Here is a 13,135-nt window from a genome sequence, read left to right as displayed (position 1 = left end):
AGATATTGGAGGATAGGGTCAGAGTTCAAAATTAACTTGACAAATGGTCTGAGGAAAAAAGTAATTCATAATCCCCAAAAGGATATGGTGAAGGGGAGAATATAGGCAGGGAGGGTAGGAAGGATGATGAGTGTTACAGCAGTTTCAGTAGTAGGAAAGGCTATATAGGCTGCTGTAATATGCATGTCTCTTGTTTTCACCACTATAATTAAGAAGTCTTATCTTAAAAACATGCCGATGAGACAAGGAAATACTACTTTTCTTTTTGGGGTGGTTAAGTGAGGAACAGAGCTCAGTAGTTTTTGAGTGTCTAATTTGAGAGGCTCATCACCTGTTTTAAAGTCATTAAAATTTATGTAGTATTTAAATATTTAGTACATAGCTTCGGCTAACTAAACTTGCACCTTTAATTTAGAGGTCACTTCTGTTGAAAATCAGACTTCCCAGATGTTTCAAATTACACAGCCATGAAATAAAGGACTCAAATTTGGGGGGGGTTGTGGGTTGATCTGTGGTAGAGACAAAGATAGAATCTACTTCTCTGTGGCAGCGTTTAAGGATTTGGACTAAAGAAATGCTTTTTCTCCTTAACCCTTCCAGTTCTTCTCTCCTATACAATTTCACTCTCATGTCCTGCTGATAACAACCTCCTCAAGCCTTTGAGTTTCCATGCCACTACCCCAAGATCCCTGCCCATTCATAAAGAATTATGCAATACTTAATATCAGAATGTATATTAATATATATGTGCATAAATGCTGTCAAGGTTGATGGCAACCTAAATTCTGGAATTTCTTAACAACTAAATGTTTAACTTTTAGAATCATAGTCTATTTTAATGTGATTTTAATGTATTTTTAACTTAAGTTCTTAACATTTGAAGTACTCTAATACTCCTGTGAACTATGGTGGTACTGTATTTTTCTTTATATATTATAAAAGAAAATAGCTAAATATTAACTATTTTTCTTTTCCATATCAGATTGTGAAGAACAATCCTCACCTTCTCCCAGGTATCACCATGATAACTGATGGTCCTGCATGAAAGTCACAATCTTCTGGGAAGTTTGAAGTTACTTAGACAGTGGATGCTGAGTTATATTCTAAATTGAGTGTTTTCTTTGATTAACAAGTGTTACATATTTCTCATGTAGCACACTGAATTTAGAATATAAATTTCTGTAGTCATATACAATACAATTTTTATTTCTGTAGCCTGGTATAATGTGAATAGAATAACATGTCATGGAGTCTTGAGAAGGCTTGTGCCTAGTCTTGTTCAATTAGTCACTGTAAAATTAAGTGTCAAAAAGAAGCTATTTCAGATTGATGCTGGATATCTAGAAGTCTACATCAGCATTGTTCTGTCAGTATTGTTTTAACTCACTCTTATTTTTTTCCACCTCCCCACCTCTGTTTGTCTAACATGATGGGTAGTGTTTTTGCACAAAATCAGAAAAATAAGCCTGTACCAAAATTAACATCCTGAAAGTAATAAAATTTAACAGAAGCCACATTTGTGATGGACTGCTTGTTAACAGCAGTCTATAGGATCAGTGCAAACATATCATGTTACAGATATCTCATCCTTAATCAAAGTAGGTTCATAAAGTTGGTTTCAGAGGCAGAGGAAAGGAATAGGGACAGAAGGGAGAACTACAGACACAGGGGAAGAATCTTGTTTTATATTTTTAATGGTATTTTCAGGTTACTTATTGAAGAATTCAGTCATTCTGATCTGTTGTTTATTACTGTACATTGCTTATTTGGTTGTCCTTATTCTTTCACAAATAATTTTATATTGTGGTGGCTAGTTATAGCTGACCTACTGTTGATTGTACAGTCATGTGAGAAAAGAAAGTAAAAACTAATGCCACCAGGATACTTGCTTAACACAAGCCAGTGCTATCCAGCCTGAAAGTATGGAGACTGTTTTTTAAAAAAATGCTCATTTAGCTGGAATCTCTAATGAAACAATATACTTGTGTCTGTGGTATAACATACCATACTTTTCTCAAGGGAAAGTGCAGTAAGCACAGAATATTTGACTTGTATTGATTTGTCTGCCTCAGTGATTCCTCTGTTAAGCTGAATATACGCTGTATTTTGGGTCAGCTCTTCAGCTGGCATTATTTGTTTTATCATTACTGCCTTTTCCTTACACCAGTTAATGTGCTAGTCTGTCAGCATGCTACATTTTTACTCAATCCCTCCTGTAAGCATTTTAAAATCTTCTATAACCTGGAGTGATTGAGTTATATATGAGGCCACATTACCATAAAAATGAAACATCCAACAAAATAAGTCTTATTTTTTCCAATGGTAATATTACTGTGTTCAAAAGTTGAAATATAAGAAGAAAAGTGCAGAAAGAATAGTTGCAGCTTTTCAGTTACAACATCATTTTGTTCATGCTGTAGAGCAAAAGTGTATCTGAAGCAGGTCATTCTTTAAAACTTACTGAGTACTTCACCCTGAATAATAACCATGATGCAAGGGGTTTAACATTAAGCATGAGTTATAGAGATGGCATACATTATATATATGCACAGTATATAGTGATAGAACTTTTTAAGCACAAGTTTCTAATAAAAGATTAAGGAGTATTAAACCTTTGTGAGGTAAAAAACCTTTTCTGATTACTCCCTTACTTCAAAATTGTAGGGAGAGAATTTCTTCTCCTCTTCTCCAATGTTACCTAGGTAAAGAACAGCTTTGTGTTTTGGGGTTGTCCTCTCCAGCTTTCCTCCTTGAGACAGCTTTACTTGAAATAAGCAAAACCTTTCTCCGTGGACTGCTGCTTGTTCTACTCGTACTTGAATATCACATGAAATATAATTTGTGTGTTGAAGAAGTGTTACACCTCTGGGAGGTGATCCTTCTCTTTTCCTGCTAGTAACAAACAATACAATTTTATATTACGGCATAATTAATTGTGAATATAATAGATTTAGAAAGTTGCAAGTTAAAATTAGCAAACTCAAATATCAGTTCTCAGAAGTAGTATAATTGCATTAATAGGAAATAAATATCTCAAGCAGAAGGAATAGAAGAATTCCCATTGGTTGCTACTTGGGCCTAAAGGCTGTAAAGTTTTTTTGTCTTATCATGTGAGAAGCTTTCAAACTTCCCCATCTCAATGAAAATTCATTTTTTTCCCCTTTCAGTGTTGTCAAGTCCACCATCAGAATAAACACAAAATGGGATGCTTGGAAGGAAGCTTGGAGTACAGGTGGGACTCTCTCCCTTTGGCTTTAGGGATCTCAAGTAGGAAATGCCAGTGGCAGTGGGGTTGCTGCCAGGGACAGAGGGACTCACCCTCTCTGGCTTAATAAAAGTGAGAGAGAGTCTCTGGTCTTGCTCCTATTTTAAAGGCTTGCTTCTGGCAGGAAAAAAAAAAAGAAAAAGGCTTTGGTAGGCTAGAGAATAAAAGACACATTAAGACCACTGCTATGTTTGTGTTTAAAATAGATGTGTTTTAAACAGTGGAATAAAAATACGCAGACTTTAGTCAGTTGACAAACATGACAATAATGACCAAGTTTCTGAAAGAAAAAAATGCAAGGAATAAGATTGTAATTGTGCCCAAACAACTTTAGGTCATAATTTCAATTGAAACAGGTTATTAAAATTATGACATTTTAAAAACTGAATTTGCATAAGGAAATACGGGATTGAAGATTTCTGCTGTGGGCTAATCTGGCCTTAATTGTCCTCACGCATGACAGTGATGCCAGTATATAAGAAGAGAATGGTTTCTGAGGCCAGTGCAAGGCTATGTGTACAGTGTTGTGGAATAGAGTTGTTGCTTTACTCTCCAACTTGCCAGACAGTTGGAGACAGAAGAGAATTTATTGTGTCAAGATACTGAGGTAACAATAACAAACTAAAAACTGCAGAGGAAGATGTAGAATAACCTGTCCTACCATATCCATGAATGTCTCCTCTTAATCACAAACCTACCTATTTTTTTTCTTGTTTTCTTTTTTCTTTTTTTCCTTTTCTTTCTTTATGTGATTTAGAGTTATCCATAAAAATGTCAGATACCCTTATTTTTGACACCTTTCTTAATTCTTTCCTTTGATTTAGATATCAATATCTATTTTCTGGAAATTAAACTTGCTTCAACTGTAAAGGAGGATTAATAAGCTCTTTATGTATTGCTACTTGCAGTTCACTGTGAAACTGCTCTTGTGCAGCCTGATCAGCTATTTCTGTTGGCACACAACAGAGCTGGAGTTTTGCCTAGAGTAGCACAATCTTTTTATTCGCTGGAGAAACAGCTAGTCACCACCTCAGCTATATGATACTCTGCCTACTGCTATGCAGGGACATAGTTACTCACTATTTGTGCTACTGCCCACACCTCTAAGCTCTGTGATGTCCACACTTTATCATTTATTTTCCTAGAACTTCTCTGTATTCCTGGTTTTTCTGTTTCTGTTGGTTTCTTTCAGCTTCTTACTCTCAGTTGGTGCCTGACTTGACTACTTGCTTACAGTTGTCATGCCAACTCCCAAGCCTGGAAACTCAAGTAGAGCGAGGATTTATCTTTTTTTTCCCCTTTTTTTTGTCAAGTACTCACTTCAGAGTTACCAAGCTACATGAACTGAATGCGTAAGTATGGCAACCAGCTCTGTGGCATTGGTCTGACACATTTCTAAATATCCATTTCTGCTTCATGAAGACTTTTTTCAGCCCTTCCTTAATCCTTGCTGCTTGTCTGCATGCTGAAAATCAGGGAAATTAGAAAGAGATCAATGAAGTGGGGAAGGATTTTGTAGACTAGTTGTTGCATTTTTCTTATTTAAACAGAACTGCAAATGTATTTCAAATACCCTACATAGAAATAATTTTTAAAAAATCCATGAGTCTGTTCAGTCTTTCTGAAAGTTAGATATTACAGAATTTGATTCACTTTTCATGCCAAGTCATTCAATATTTATGTGTACCAGCTTTCCAAATAACCAAGTGAAAAATACAAGAGAGGTACAGGAAATTAAAAATGCAAACTCTCAACTCCTTATACCAAGGTCATATGCAGTCATTATGCCTTGTTAGTAATGTATGTAACAAAGACATAGTTCTGTGAAATAATTCCTATCCAAAATACACAGTAGTTTTAATAGTTTGCTGTAATTGACAACTACATTCACAGGTGAATCGCATTGGAAAATGTAATGTGTCTAAAGGGAATTGGTTTAAAGAGGAAGAAACGTGGAAATTTAATCTCAGACAGTATTGCTCTTTGGAGATTCCTATAGCTAAGTTTGTTCTAGGTTTCACAAGAACCATCTGTATGACTTGTGTAATACTGCATCTAACGTGTATCTTGCTTTTCTCAAGTTCAAAAATGTGTGATTTATCATTGAAGATATTTCATGTATAATTACGTAGTGTAATTCATTACAGTTCTTACTTGAAATTGAGCTTTCCTGGCTGCAGGAAACTTTTATTGAGAACATGCATTTATTTTACATGAAGGACTTCAGAGAATCAAATAAACTGGGTGAACCTTTTCACAGTTGGTTAACAGTAATTTCCTTTTCTTCTACTGTATCAGACAAGTATGTTTGCTTTAACTGAGCCCATTCTGAAGTGGAAGGCTTTTATATCTCATTGAAAGAGGCAAGAAACCTCAGATATCTAAAGAAGCTTTAATCTAGGAGGCAGCTCCTAGATTGTGGATCAGGGTTCCAGAGCTATATTAAACATTATCCTACACTTGGGCCACCTTGTAATAATCTCAGATAATTTCACTCCAAATACTGGAGACTTCACAGTTTATCTAAAGCATTGACTTTTTCTCCTCCCTGCAGCCCTCTAAAAGAAGAGCCTATGACTTGCGTTGGCCCTTTATAAGGACAGAGGAGTAGAGGTAATTGCATTGGTCAGCAACTCCAGGTCTTAGTGACTGTAGATAACTGTGGATGTTTAATCTAAAAGGATCTAGAGACCACCTGTACCTCTTACCACCACACACTCTACAAAAGCCTCTAAAAAAGGCCAAGAGTCATAAACTGCCATAAGAAGAAGATAAAGCATTGCAAATGTCTTGGGATCCTGTGGTAACACAGTCTTTAATCAATAGTTTCTGTATGATCTTTAGAAGTATATATATAGTGCATATATATGTGCTACAGGCAAAAAATCCCTGACACGACTTGTCTTTCTGATCCAATTCAGGTGACTTGTTTAAGGGGGCATGTGAGCAAGGTGAAACAGGCTATCCTTGAGAGGTTTTAATACTTTGAGGAGACCAGCACAGCCCAACTTGTTTATTTCTTCTTGTGCTTTCCATCCTAATACTTGCTAATGATGAGACAGGATATAAACCACATAAAAACAGATGATCAAGCTGCAAAATGACCAAGAAAGATTGTTTACATTCTACATCTGCCAAGAGGAAATAAACTCTTGGTCTTCTATGCTAGGAATGTAGCATGGAAAGCAATGTTACTTTCACATCATCTCCCTGGTACTTCCTTGATACTGCATTTTGTGCAGCTTTTCCTAACTAAATTTATTATGAGAAGATCCTGGTATGGGAGGAGACAGAGCCAATTAGAAGAGCTAATCGGCTGGAATGCTGAGAACCATTGCTTTGGAGGCCTCCCATCCATGCAGCACCATCAAATGCACTTTGCTGAGGAAAGGACAACTTGTTTGTTTTGGCCATGACTCATGTGAGCAGAGATAGCGAAAATCCAGGGAATCCAACTGGATAAAGAACATCTGCAAATGATGTTCTGTTAATGCGTGTTCTGTCCAAAGAAGCCTTGATGCTTGGTCTCAACTCTGGCCTTGGCCACACACGTTGCTTTGTCAGGTTCATTCAGAATCAGGTTTTGTTTCCTGTAAATAAAGGGGGTACAGAGTCTCTTTCATGCTATTCCACAATAACAGTGTAAACGATTTAGCAAACAAAAAAAATAGTTGTTGGGTATGTGGAAATCCATTGTTGACCTAACTTTAAAAACTAACTGAATTTAGAAGCTTAGTCAAATCTTCTGTTGTTTGCATCTTGCCTATATTTCTCTATGTTTTGTTTTACTTTAGTAACTGAAGAAGGTGGACTAATTTGGCAATCCATCAACAGAGTGTGAGAAATAAGTTGCATGATGTTCCATGTGATCTGGAGGCCAAAAAGTTAAATAAAAAGAATTGAAGAATACACTAGGTGACTTTAGAGAGGAATTTGGGTCATATTGCTGCAGGAGGGGCTATTTAGTGTTCTCTGTAAACTGTGATTTTGATCTAGACAGCTAGGAGGACTGATTTAGGTTGGACTTTTCACCAATCTTTTTTCTGTGGATACTTGCAAGGTAAAGACACCTACTTCAGTATTTGTTACCAGTTATGTGAACTAAGTTACATTCTAGGACAAAGTAATTGGCCCTTCAGCCTGTTAATCTTTTTCTGAAGCAGAAACATCTCTTTAATTATTCACTTTCATGGTCCTAATGTATTAATAATCATGAATAACTGGTTATTACAGCTGTATGATTTCTTCATTCAGCACGAGTGTTCATTATGTTCAGTTTATTTCTAGTAAGGTGGTATGGGCACAATCTTGAAGTTGTTTCCAGAGCGAAAAATATGTACTATTTTGAGAACATAGTGTTGGAGAAAATTTGCATTTGGGACAAACTCTGATTTAGTGCAATTGCTTGAAGCCGCAGGCTGAATTTCATGTCTGCACAGATGCTTTGCATGGACTCACTGGAATTGATAGCTGATATCACGTCCAGGGAGGTATTGTTGCAATACCTTTTATGAATCTTCTGTCTCAAGGATTCAAGCCTTGATTTAGGTTATCTTCACTGCATCCTTTTTTTAGTGAAGAGAAAAAAAGATTCATCATGGAATGACTTATGACACATTAATTTTTATGGTGTAGTCTCCAACAAGGTAAGCAATAAGTTGATGGCCAGTATTTTCACTGTCTAACAACAGCAAACATTTGTATGTACAGTGTCCCCTTAAAGGAATTTGGATAAATTAAGAGAATATTGATAATATTAAATTAAGATAATAAGCTTTATTTATTTTACTACAAATTAATTTACTCTTAAAGCTACTTAACATTTATACAGTTGTTTCAAACTTAATTTTATATATCAAAGAGTTTTAATGTGAATTGTTACTTGCACAATAAACCATAATAGACCAATCAATTAAGCTTTCTTAATTGACTTTCTGAACTGACTGCTGTTGGGTTAATGCAAACATTTTTTCTCTCTTTTTTGGTTGCTTATATATTCTGTGTAATGGATCTGTGTGACTTGGCTGACAGTGAGTGTTTCTTGGTTCTTTTTTGTCTCATCTGAAGTTCTTTGATCCTCTACTTTTATTAAACTGATTCTGTTAAACTGGTAGAGAAAGAACACACATGCTCTGTCTTGGCACTCAGCTGCTGTTAACTAGACCATGGTGCCATGTTTCTAGATTATGCAGAAGATATAAGAAGACAGTGAGATTTCCAATATCTTTTCATCTTTATGTGTAATTCCTGTTCTCCACTCTGCTTTTTCAATATTAACATTATATTTAAAAAATAAAAGGTCTTCTTTTTTCTTCATGACTATAGTGTATCAGACTGACTTGTCAGCAGCTTGGACACTTTGGGTAAAAGAAAGCTTAAAATTGAAGAGATTTAGCTCTTTATACATATATCACTACACTAATCTATGAAAATGTCATTTTGTAACAACACAATTCTAAATCAGCCTGTCAAAATTGTCAAATATCCTAAGGAGTAGCTGAATGGAAACCAACTGCACTGGTTCTCCATCAGCTGGGAGCTCCAGTCGACCTAGGAAACATTTTAGTTGAATATACCAGGCTGCTTTCCACTTGAGAAGCACAAAGAATCTGGAAGGCAGTGCAGAATGGACCTCATTCCACGATGACAGATCAAATAAAATAGTTCCTGGTGAGATATGCTGCCTCTCCCTCATCACATGAATTACTTCAGCCTATGACAATCCTGGGGAGTTTGTGAATTCACTCAGGAACTTTGTCAGTCTCTCTAACTCAAGATACGTAAACTGGGGTCAAGATACACATCCTGAAGATTTGCTGCTATGTGGACAGAGTAAGAAATTTTTTTAAAAGAATTTATATGAATGTATTAAATAGTGAGTCATGTCAGTTTATTGCAAACTTCAGTTTACAGACTCAGACTAAGTCCTAACTCTAGAACTAACCTCATTGCCTTCAAAAATTATCCATGCTTGATACCATGTAACTGGCAGGAATCAGGACTCCTATGTGTGTGTGTAATGTTAAGTAGCTTTTGTCAACTATTTTGTATCTTTTGATAGATTCATTTTTTTCAGCTTTAAGCATTTTCATCGTAAGTCTAGGCAACTTCAGAAAGTGAGATGCAGACATTGTTCCCCCTGGCATTTTATCAAAATATAATTTCCATCAAAGAATAAATAAAGAAAAAAGGACTCTTCCATCCACTTAATTACTGTCGTTCTCATTTTAATGATATTTCTGCACGACAGTGTTCTCTCTAAAGTTCAGTCATAAATTCTCTGAAACACTTGGAAGGGCAGCTGATTAATATTGTCTTTAATCTTCATTGCACTGTCTTCTTCCAGGCCAAATCTGTCCATCACATCCAGTGTTCTTTCAGGCTGGCCAGGGTAATGCAACTGTTCCATCTTGAACAAGTACCTTTGAGATCCTTTAGCATCCAAAGGTACCTTTTCAAAGTTAATTACTGGTCTTAAGAATATAAATTTTGGATAGTTTGTTAATTTGATGCTCAATAGTGACTCAGACTCAATAATTTGCAAGCACATCCAGTTTTATTACAGTTGTTACACTCAATAACATTTGGATTGAAAATTAAAAACTTCAATGCATGGAAATAAGGACAAGGGTTAGACTTCAGGTTAGGTTACCATGTCAGGCTAGGGAAGTTATGACATTGGCATTAATCTTGTGTTTGAAAAGAGCTTTTTGAGCTAGAGCTGGACCTGGTGGCAGTTGGTTTCCTGTGGATAGTGTTTTCATTGCAGCTGGGCAGATTTCGTTTAAAGGGTAAAATATTTTTAAGGGCTAGAAGTCAAGCTGACATGGTGGTTGAGACCACGTTACTGTGGGATTTAAAAGGGTATATTAGAGTATTTTGAATGCATTTTAAACGGGAGCTAGTAAGCCATGCTTAGCTTTTGGTGTGGCAGGGGTTGCTGGTGAAGCATAAGGGATGACTTACAGAAAGGCTTCTTGAGGGGCAAGGTGAAGGATCGGGTGATACTAATCACTGAGTCAGTGTTGCTGCCCAGATCTAGGTGTCTTTTAATGTCATCACCAGCAGGAGCCACTGAGCTGTGTTTAGTTTGGAGTTTGACAGGGATTGCTAATCTGGGTGTAGTTTTAATTTCAGGATTAGTGTTAATGTTAGGGTTCAGGCTCGCATGAGCAGGAAAGACTCTGCAGCTTCTTGGTGTAATCAGGTCAGTGAGGTCAGATTTGTTTATTACGGTAGGATGCAAACACTGTCCCTAAATGTAACAAAAGGCCCTTTCCTTACACTCAGCCCTGTAACAAACCTGAGAGCTCTGCTCGTCTGAGCTACAACCAACCTCATGATTTCTGGCCCATTTCATCTGAGGGCAGCTCAGTAACAGGACTCCATGGGAGACTCCTGCCACGTGAAGATGTAGATAGGGAGAAGCGTTCCTGATTACAAATGGTGTGCAAAGGATTTGTTGCTGCCCGTAACAGCTGGCTCTTTTATTAAGCTTCCAGGCTGAAGCTCAGGAAGAGACTGCTGCTTCTTTCAAGCTTCACAGCTGAGGCATGGTTAGATGATTTCTGAAACTCTTGAAGTTAGCTCAGGAAACCTGTTAGGATTTTGGTTCATATCTGAAAGCAGTGCTGACCCCAATCCTAAAATAAAAGCAACGACTCCTATCAAGTCCAGAAGTACTTACAGCTACATTGCCCTGGTCCTCAGCAGCTTTTTGTAGACGCAGCAAGAAATCAAGTTAATTGGGCCACCCTGATCCTTTCATTAACCCTAAAGTCTTCCTAAAACACTGCCATATTCAAAGGACAGTGGATTAGTGTCACTGTTAATCACTGCTCCAAGCAGAGCTTCACAACTTTTGAGGCTCTGCAGCAACTTGGGTTTACAAGCCATTATCCCCTGCCTACCCAGGACTACAGTAAGAGAATCTGCAAACAACTGTCCACCCACCCCAAATTAAGTTGCCTTTCTCCAGCTGCAGAGATTGCAGCTCACCGTTTTTTATCAGCCCAAATTCTAGTGCTACACCCTCTCTGAAATTTATTTTTCGGCCTAAAATCTCTTACGAATGCTGCAATTAAGTGCAGTCAGATGGCTGTAGCAACTCCAAACACACCTTGATGGCCCCCTCATTAGTAACCCAAACTCTCCCATCCATCCAGGGCTGAAATCCAGTCCTCTCCTACAACCTCTTTGCTCAGGAGAGGAGTCACAAATCTATCCCTGCGTCTGGGAGGTGTTAGTAAGTAATTCAGTGCCTCCTCACATCACACAGAGACACTCCTTCAGGGTTAATCAGAGGCAGAATTCTTGTGATTCAATAGGTAATTCTTCCTGCTGAGCTGCTTTTTAATGCGTAATACTGAATATGTCTTGCAGCCCACTGAAGTATAGAGCAAATTTTGCTTACCTCCAAAACACCATGTGGCACAAAAAGGGTATGGATTGAAGTTCTGAATTTCTTTGATTGGCTAGTAGAGGATTTTGAAGTAGCAATTAGGTAAATGGTTTCAAATGCCTTTAAACAATGTAAAGGCTGAAATTCTTTTTTTTTTTTTTTTTATGACTGATTTATGCTATGCATCCAACTTGCTTTTGAGAATAGAGTATTAGTGGCTTTTGAAAATTTCTCCTCATATTGTAAAGATATTTTTTTTAAAAAAAAGCCCCTACATTTTACCAAGTAGACATTTGAAAATTAATTATTTCTATACCATTTGCTCTGCTAAAAAAATATGAATGGATTAATCATGTCAAAAAATGAATACGGTTAACTCATTAACATATTAGATTGCATACAGCTTCAGCACAGCTAGATACATCCAGTATCTAATGACATCTGAAGGATTCTTCAAACTATATATAAACATGAGCAAGGAGGTCTATTAGCTAATCTTTATTGTTTAAAAAAAAAAAGTAAAACCCACTAAAGTACAATAAGGAAAAATCTGATTTACATTACAGAATGACAGCTTTTCTTTAACCCCTTTGCTATGTTCTTGCCAAACAGCGTGTATGTTAAACCCTGTATCATTTATGTTTTGTTGTATTTTGGCACAAAAGATTCTAATCCAGAGTATTACCTTCAACTCATAAAGTTTACCTTAAAAAAAAATACTTCTATACAACAATTAAATCCTGAGAATAAAATCTTTATATCTGACTTTCTAAGGTATGAGATTATCTTTTCTGGAGATGTCTTTAAAATGTACAATTATTCCCATGGGAAAATTAGTAGATTTATTAAAAATGTCTAGGTTCCAGTATTTCTGACATTCACATGAAACAAGAAGAAAATGCAGGAGGAGAAACATCACTGCATGAATCTGTCCCTTCACCTTGACACTGAGTAGGAAAACCTGGACTTCAAAGGGTGAGAGAAAGTTCAGGCTTCATGCTGAATTAGTTTTGGTCCTGCTCACAGGATTTGCCAGCTATGCCTATTTTTTTAAGACAAACTGTAAGATGATGTTAACGGAAAGAAAACCACAGCCACCACACTCATTTTGCTTTGGCTGGGGGATCAGTTTAAATCCCCAAAGAGGCCAGTACTCTATCCTTCCAGACAGCCCTCTCTCCCCTAATCCAATCACCACCATGACCAGAAGCTGCTAACTGTGCTGTGGATTTACAGATTTCTGCCTTAATTGCCAGTCTGCAGGAACTTGAGGCAGAAGACAATAGCTGGCTCAGTCAGACGGGTAAACATCTGCAGCTCCCCTGCTCCGGACTCTGCTATGAAGGACTACTGGGAGAGGGTCGCCCAGCAGAGCCCACGTGCTTCAGCTGCAGTTGGCACCCTTGTGAGAAACAAGGGTAGTGGTGGAATGCAGTGTCCCTGCTTATGTTGGCTGTGACCCAAGCTTT

This window comes from Strix uralensis, chromosome 1, assembly GCF_047716275.1.
Source record: "Strix uralensis isolate ZFMK-TIS-50842 chromosome 1, bStrUra1, whole genome shotgun sequence".
Classification (NCBI taxonomy): Eukaryota; Metazoa; Chordata; class Aves; order Strigiformes; family Strigidae; genus Strix; species Strix uralensis.
This window is presented reverse-complemented; position numbering follows the sequence as displayed.